We start from the raw sequence: 8665 nt of genomic DNA on the forward strand, positions 1-8665 counted from the left end.
GGTCTCGAACCCATGGGCTCAGGCAATCCACTCACCTCAGCCTCCCAAAGCGTGGGATTACAGGCTGAGCCACCGAGCCCAGCTTGTATCCACTTTTCAAAACACGATGTTGACCACTGAAATGTCTGTTCTGGCCAGAGAGCTGGCAGTTTGAGCTGACTGTGCCAATCCTTGTGGCTTCAGCTAACTTATCACGGCCACCTCTATCTCTCAAAAAAAACCTCCCAGGTACCCCTGTAAAGCACTCTCTTAAAATTAGTGTTCTGAAGTTGGGTGTGGTGGCTCACACCTCTAATCCCAGCACTTTGAGAGATGGAGACAAGAGGATTGCCTGAGCCCACAAGTTCGAGACCAGCCTGGGCAACATGGTAAGTCCTCGTGTCTACAGTCAATCAAAAAATTAGCCAGACATGGGGGCATATGCCTGTGGTTCCAGCTACTTGGAAGACTGAGCCCAGCAGGTAGAGGCTGCGGCGGCCATGAGCGTGCCACTGTACTCCAGTTTAGGTGACAGAGTGAGACTCTGACTCACAAAAAAAAAATTACCATTCTGTAACAAAAATATGCATTAAGCACAGAACACATATCTCCAGCAATGGATGAAATCCCCACAAATGAAGACCGGGGCCTCTTTTTCACAAGGTGTTAAACTTTATGGACAGCAAGAAGGAACGGGCCACGACTGACAAGTAGACAGTGTTCCATCATCCTTTCCTTTGTTGGTTAGTCAAAACCACTCACGACATTTATTCCTTTGCAAAAAGCGGCCTCAACCGGGCACAGGGGCTCATGCCGGTAATCCCAGAATTTTGGGAGGCCAAGGTGAAAGGCCTGCCTGAGCCCTGGAGTTCAAGACCAACCTAGGCAATATGGCGAGACCTCGTCTCTACAATAAAGAAAAAAGTTTGCCAGGCATGGTGGCACATGCCTGTAGTCCCAGCTACTCAGGAGGCTGAGGAAGTCTTGCTTGAACCCAAGGGTTTGAGGCTGCGGTGAGCCACGAATGGGCCACTGTACTCCAGCCTGGGTGACAGAGCAAAACCCTTTCTCAAAACAAAACAAAAGACCCAAAATACTGAGTCCAGCAGGCAGGGGCTGTGGTGAGCTGTGATTGTGCCACTGCACTCCAGCCTAGTTGACAGAGTAAGATCCCGACTCAGAAACCGCAAAAACAAAACCAAAAAACAGCTTCCAACACCATACAGTGTAGCCACTTAAAGTGAACAGTTCAGCCAGACATGGTGGCTCACACTTATAATCCCAGAAATTTGGGAGGTGGAGACGAGAGGATTGCCCGAACTCACGGGTTCAAGACCAGCCTGGGCAACATGGCCGTCCTTGTCTCTACACCAAATAAATTTTTTTTAAATGAGCTGGGTGGGTTGGCGTGTGCCCGTAGTTTCAGCTACTTGGAAGGCTGAAGCAGAAGGATTGCCTGAGCCCAGCAGGTCGAGGCTATGGTGGCCGTGAGCGTGCCACTGCACTCAGCCTGGGCGACAGTGAAACTCCCACTTTAAAAAAAAGTGTACAATTCAATGGTTTTCGGCACATTCACAGGATTGTGCGGGCATTACTATAATCTAATTTAAAACACTGCTGTTGGCCAGGCTCGATGGCTCAGCCTGTAATCCCAGCACTTTGGGAGGGCCGAGGCGAGTGGATTGCCTGACCCGCAGGTTCGAGACTAGCCTGGGCAACTTGGCGAGACCTCATTTCTACAATAAATCAAAAAATCAGCCGGGCGTGGCAGCGCGTGCCTGTAGTTCCAGCTCCTTGGAAGGCTGAGGCGGGAGGATCGCCGGAGCCCAGCAGGTCGAGGCTGCGGTGGCTGGGAACGGCCACTGCACTCCTGCCTGGGCGACCGAGTGAGACTCCAACAGCAACAACAAAAAAGGAAAACACTGCTGTCCCCCTAAAAGAAGCTCTGCACCCATTAGCAGGCTACCCCTTCCCCCAAGCCCTGGCAGTCACTCCTCTATTCTCTGTCTATACAATTTCTGTTCTGGACATTTCTATAAATGAGACTGTCCAGTATGTGGACTTTTTGCATCTGGCTGCCCTCACTTCACAGAACGTTAAGTATCCGTAACTGTCTGGCTGGACCACGTTTTATTTATCCACTCCTCAGCCGATGGATACTTGGATTGCTTCCACGTTTTGGCTGTTCCAAATAATGCTGCTGTGAACATGCGTGTGCAGGTGTCTGTATGGACAGGTCTTTGTTTCTCTTGGTTGTACACTGAGGAGCGGAATTGCTGGGGCATATGGTAACGACCTGTGTTTAACCTTTTGAGGAACTGCAAGACTGTTTTCCAGAGTCCCTGCACCATGTTATGTTCCCACCAGCAAGATGCAAATGCTCCAATTTCTTTCTCCACATGCTTATCCACACTTGCTTTTGTCTGTCTTTTTGATTATAGCCATTCTTGTGGATGTGCAATAAGACATTTATTTATTCTTTTCTTTTTTTTTTTTTTTGAGTTGGAGTCTCACTCTGTTGCCCGGGCTGGAGTGCAGTCACACACTCACAGCCACCACAGCTTCGACCTGCTGGCCTCCGGCAATCCTTCCACCTCAGACTTCCAAGTAGCTAGAACCACAGGCTCATACACCATACCACCATGCCCTGGCTAATTTTTGGGTTTTTAAAAATTTATCGTAGAGACAAGTTCTCCTCAAGTTGCCCAGGCTGATCTCGAACCTGTGGGTGCAGGCAAATCTCTCACCTCCACCTCCCAAAGTGCTGGGATTACAGGCATAAGCCACCACATCCGGCCAAGACATTTATTCTTAAGGTGTCAGGCACTTTTTTTTTTTTTTTAGTTGGAGTCTCACTCCGTTGCCCAGGCTGGAGTGCAGTGGCACACTCATGGCCACCCCAGCGTCAACCTGCTGGACTCTGGCAATCCTTCCGCCTCAGCCTTCCAAGTAGCTGGAACTACAGGCGCATGCTACCATCCCCAGCTAATTTTTGATTTATTGTAGAGACGTGGTCTCGCCAAGTTGCCCAGGCTGATCTCAAACCCGCGGGCTCAGGCAAACCACTCGCCTCAGCCTCCCAAAGTGCTGGGATTACAGGCATGAGCCACCAAATCCAGCCAAGACATTTATTCCTAAGGTGTCAGGCACTTTTAATAAGGCAGTTGAAGGATCAAGACCTAGCAGGGTGGGCCAGGCATAGCGGCTCATGCCTGTGATTCCAGCACTTAGGGAGACTGAGGCAGGAGGATTGTATGCGCCAGGAGTTCAAGACCAGCCTGGGCAACATAACAAGGCCTTGTCTCTACAATAAATAGAAAACTTAGCTAGGCGCGGCAGCACATGCCTGTAGTCCCAGCTACTCAGGAGGCTGAGAAAGGAGGCTTGCTTGAACCCCACCATTTGAGGCTATAGTGAGCCATGATGGGACCCCTGTATTCCAGACTGGATTACTGAACAAAACCCTGTCTCCAAATAAAGACCTAAAATAGTAATCTTTTCTGAATTGAGATCACTATTTTGTAAAAACTTCCCTCTTCGTGTGTGCCATTCTTTGACTAAACAGAGAACAATCCTCTTATTAAGGAAAGGCATGATATCTCTCCCTCACTAGCCGGTGAAATATTCCAGTTATGGAGAAATTATTGGTATACATTCGCTTCAGGCCAGGCACAATGGCTCACATCTGTAACCCCAGCACTTTGGGAGGCCAAGGCAGGAGGATCACTTGAGCCCAGGTTCATTTGACACCAGCCTGGGCAACACAGTGAGACCTGACCTCTACAAATAAATACAAAAAGCAGCCAGGCAAACTGGCGCATGCCTATAGTCCCAGCTACTCGGAAGGATCCCCTGAGCCCAGGAGATGGGACCAGGGTCAGCCACGGCACTCCTGCCTGGATGACAGTGTGAGACTCTGTCTCAAAAAATATAAATTTTAAAAAATTTCGCTTGGGTACCATTTTCTCCGCCTCAGTCGTCCATGCTGCCCACAGCTTGAAGCCACCGATTTCCCCAGAAAACCCAGGTTGGGCGGGACGTACTTAATCAGCTGGAAAAGAGGTTCCTGTCCACACACTGATAGACTCAACACTGCCTCCCTCCCCTCTGGCCTCCCTTTGTGCTGATCCATTTCATCAAGAAACTTGTTCAGTTAGATTCCGTCGTGGTGGTCTTAAGTAACATCAGGGAAACTGAATAAGACCATAGGAGCTACCAGGGGATCAAGCATAGTGAATTAAGAGAGGATGGGAGCCCCGGCGTGGGGGGTCATGCCTGTAATCCCAGCTCTTTGAGGCGAGAGGTTTGCCTGAGCCCACAGGTTCGAGACCAGCCTGGGCAAAATGGTGAGACCTGGTCTCTACAATAAATCAAAAGATTAGCTGGGAGTGGTGGTGGCATTCATTTGTAGTTCCGACTTCTTGGAAGGCTGAAGCAGAAGGACCAGCTGAGCCCAGGAGGTTGAGGCTGCCGTGGCCATGAGCGTGCCACTGCACTCCAGCCTGGGTGACAGTGAGACTCCAACTCAGGAAAAAAAAAAAAAAAAAAAAAAGGAGAGACAGGATCGGAACTCAGTGTCCTCGATTCACAAATCTGTGCTTTTTTTTGAGTTGCAGTCTCACTCTGTCATCTAGGCCGGAGCGCAGTGGCACAATCACAGCTCACCACAGCCTCGACCTCCTGGACGTCCTGGGCTCAGGCAATCTTTCCTCCTCAGCCTCCTGATTAGCTGGGACTACAGGTGTGTGCCACCACTCCTGGCTAATTATTTTTGTTTTTGAGTAGGAGTCTTACTCTGTGGCCCAGGCTGGAATGCAGTGGCACACTCAGGGCCACCCTAGCTTTGACCTGCTAGGCTCCAGCGATCCTTCCGCCTCATCCTTCCAAGCAGCCGGAACTACAGGCGCGTTCTACCATGCCGGCCAATTCTTTTTTTTAATTGTAGAGATGAGGTCTCACCAAGTTTCCCGGGCTGGTCTCGAACCCATGGGCTCAGGCAATCCACTCGCCTCGACCTCCCAAAGTGCTGGGATTACAGGCTGAGCCACCGAACCCGGCCGGCTAATTATTCTTAAAGTTTTTTGTAGAGACAAGATCTCACTATATTACCCAGGCTGGTCTCCAACTCCTGGGCTCAAGCAACCCTCCCACCTCAGCCTCCCAAAGTGCTGGGCTTACAGATGTGAGCTTCTAAGCATGGTCCCTGTGTGTTCTTCTTTTCATGAATTCCTCTTTCCTTTACCACCCTGGAAAAAAAAAAAAGCTTTCAGTATGTGTGATCCTTAGCACGGATGACCTCGCCAGACATCATCAGGGTTTACTGTTTCTGCTCCTTTTCTGAAACTGATCCTTTTTGCAAAGGATACATGAGAAGTCACATAGCTTGATTTTAGGATTCATTGCATGAGGGAGCAATCAACATCTTTCAGCCAATGAAAGACTTGCAGCTCTCTGTCTGCATTTTTGTTTGTTTGTTTGTTTGCTTTTTAAACATTAGAGTGAAGTTTCAAAAACCTATCGGAAGCAATCTTTGGGGGCAGACATTCTTGCAGTCTTCTGCGATAAATTCTTACTTGGCATGCCATAGTTCACTATATCCACCAAGGAGTAACCTTGGCCTGATTGCAAACTGGAAAACACCAAGACTGTGTGTGTTCATCTACATCTGAACCCCTCTCTGTCTCCTAACTGTGCCTCTCCCTCTGTAAGTTTCATGATTGAGGTGAAATTGGCATCTGTCCTCCATCTTAGAGGATCCCAACATTTACTTATCATGTCTTATTCTATTTTCCTGCCTTCTGACTTAGAAAGGCCCAAGGCTTCCACCCAAGATGGAAGAGGAAAGTTCAAACAACAATTTGTGCCAGGTACAGTGGCTCACACCTATCATCCCAACACTTTGGGAGGCGAAGGCCTAAGCCCAGGGGTTTGAGGCCAGTCTGGGCAACATGGCGAGAACTTGTCTCTACAATAAATAAAAAAAACAGTTATCTGGGTGTGGTGGCGCACGCCTGTAGCTCCAGCTACTTGGAAGGCTGAGGCAAAAGGATCACCTGAGTCCAGCCGGTCCAGGTTGTGGTGGCTGTGATTGTGCCACTGCACTCCAGCCTGGGTGACAGAGTGAGACTCCAACTCAAAAACAAACAAAACAACAAACAAACAAAAAAACCCCAACAATTTGCATGAGCACTCTTTCAGCTATTAGTTCATTTATTCCACAGACTTTATTTCGTGCCTGCTGTGTGTCAGGCGCTATGCTGGGTGCCTGGGATTCAAAGATAAGATAGGATCCCTGACTTGAAGGGGTGCAGCGCAAGAGGACAAGGGACACATAATTGGAGAACCACAACTGTGAATCCAAGTAATTAGATGTCCCGAATAGTTCGGCATTGTAGAAGAGAGCACCCCCACCCCGCCCTAGAGGGGATGAGGAAGGGACTCAACAGTATAAACGAAGATCTGTAATAAAGTTGGCTAGACTGGGCACAGGAGAGGGCGTCCAGGCTTTCCCGGTTACGTGACTTTGTGATTTGGGCCTAAACACCCAGTCATTCCAAAGTCAAGTACATGTCCATTTGTGACCAAGGATTCAAGTGGACGTCGAAAGGGTCTAACATCAAGAACACGTGAATGGCAGGGTTGCAGGATTAGGGCTAAAGGTTGTAGATTTTATTTTAAAATTTCTTTCCCTCTTAAGTCCTTCCCGGCCTACCTACCTCATGGAAAATCAAATATAAGAAACAAAGAGGCTGGAAGCGGCAGTTTTTAAACTCTTCTCTCTGACATGGCCTCTGTGACGATCGGGAATACAGAAAGGAACCATCACCAGACTGGAGGAAGATTAGTGCTGTCTGAGGCCAGGGTTAAAAACAACAACAACTAGATTTGCAACTACTGCCCTCATAGAAAATTGAAATATGTGGCCAAGAGCAATGACTCATGCCTGTAATCCCAGCACTTTGGGAGGCAGAGGCAGGAGGATCGCTTGAGCCCAGGAGTTCAAGGCTGCAGTGAGCCATGATTGCGCCACTGCACCCCAGCCTGGGCAACAGAGTGGGACCTTGTCTCTAAAAATAAAAAAATGATAATAAAAATAAATAAAATTAAAATATGAAGAAAAACTCAAGGCCAACTGCACTTGAGGTTATTTAAATGAGCTCCTAGGAGGTCACCACAACATAATTTTAAACCTTAGAAAAAAAGTTTAATCTTTACGACAGCTCCGTGGTCCCCTCCATTTGATAGCAGAGAGAACTGAAGCGCAAGGAGGTTTTAAAACTTGCCCACCACCATACAGCTGGCTAGTAAGTAGCAGAGCTGGGATTTGAACCCACATCTGTTTAAACCCAGGGCCTATCACTCACCATACCATCCTGCCAAAATAGAAATGTTGTGTGAGTCCACTGCTCCCTTGTCGTCCTGGGGCCACAAAGACACCCTGGCAGGAGTCAGCTGGTAAAGACAACCGGTAACATGTGTGGCCAGGCCTATGCAAACCCAGCACTGCTCCTGGAAAATATTAATAGTGCCACATTCAGATAATGGCCAAATGTTAATATCAGGATGCCACTGAAAGTATTTTAATCATTCTCATGAATATTTCATAATATACGGCATTGAGAAGATAAAGCAATATTGAAATAAATATCTAGATTTAAAGTATAAAATTTGAATGATTAGAAGGAAGTAGAGAAGAGTAGATATGTGTGAAAATAACATGAAAGTTGACTTTAGGTATGTTCTTTTTAAACGCTGCACGTGCATTGTATCAATCCATATCTTCTTTAATATTATAGCTTTCTTCATGTGCATGTGTGGTATATTGTCCAGTCACCAAAACTGTAATCCGAGACCACTAGTGCATTTCTTAAAAAAAAAAAAAAAGGAATAAACATTAAAACAGAAAAGATTATTCAAGCTTACTCTCAAATAGTTTAATAAATTTGAGGAAATAAAGTAGGTTATGGATGCTGGGAAGCAATATTTTTTTAAAAACCCCAAATGAACACAAGATAGGTGACTGAACTCTGATCTATTATGTTTGAAGGAATTGGCTGTTGAATTGAGAAGTGTACAAAAACCATTAGCGACTGAAGAAAAAGAAGAGAGAGAAGTCTGTTATAACTGAATAGGGGTGTGGCCTGCCCAGGCTAAAAGGAATAGATAGTAGTTTCACAAAGGACTGATAGAACCGTGCGGCCTTAGGGACTGGCCATTACAGCGAGCTTGTTTTCCCTCTGCAGACGTGAGCCTGTCTATTAATACCAGCCAGCCTGGTGAGTTGGAGAAACCACAGCCCGTAGATTTGGGCCCAGGCACTCTCTGCCGGCATCCAGCCCTTCGGGTAACCATACACCCGCGACTCCTGTAATCCAAGAGCGGGTACATGGATGCACTAAGTGGTGTGATGGTTGGGAAAGATAGCATCACAAGGATTCGTTTGATTATAACAGTAACCCAAACCTGGTCCAATAACACAGCCGGACGGTTTCAAGCGTGGCCTCTAAGGGCTCTGCTCCTTCCAGCAGGCCCTCCCAAACATTTCCTGCTGGGGGACCCCGTCTCAGGGCGAAGCGGCTGTGCTTCGGTTACACGGGGTAATCGTTTGGTTTCCAGGAAGCGAAGGCAGGGCTTTGTCCCCAAATAAAAAAAGTTCTAGACGTGCCGGGAAACCCGAGCGGACCGA

Source organism: Carlito syrichta, unplaced genomic scaffold (genome assembly GCF_000164805.1).
Source record: "Carlito syrichta isolate Samal-C Ts95f unplaced genomic scaffold, Tarsius_syrichta-2.0.1 Scaffold287787, whole genome shotgun sequence".
NCBI classification, from domain to species: Eukaryota; Metazoa; Chordata; class Mammalia; order Primates; family Tarsiidae; genus Carlito; species Carlito syrichta.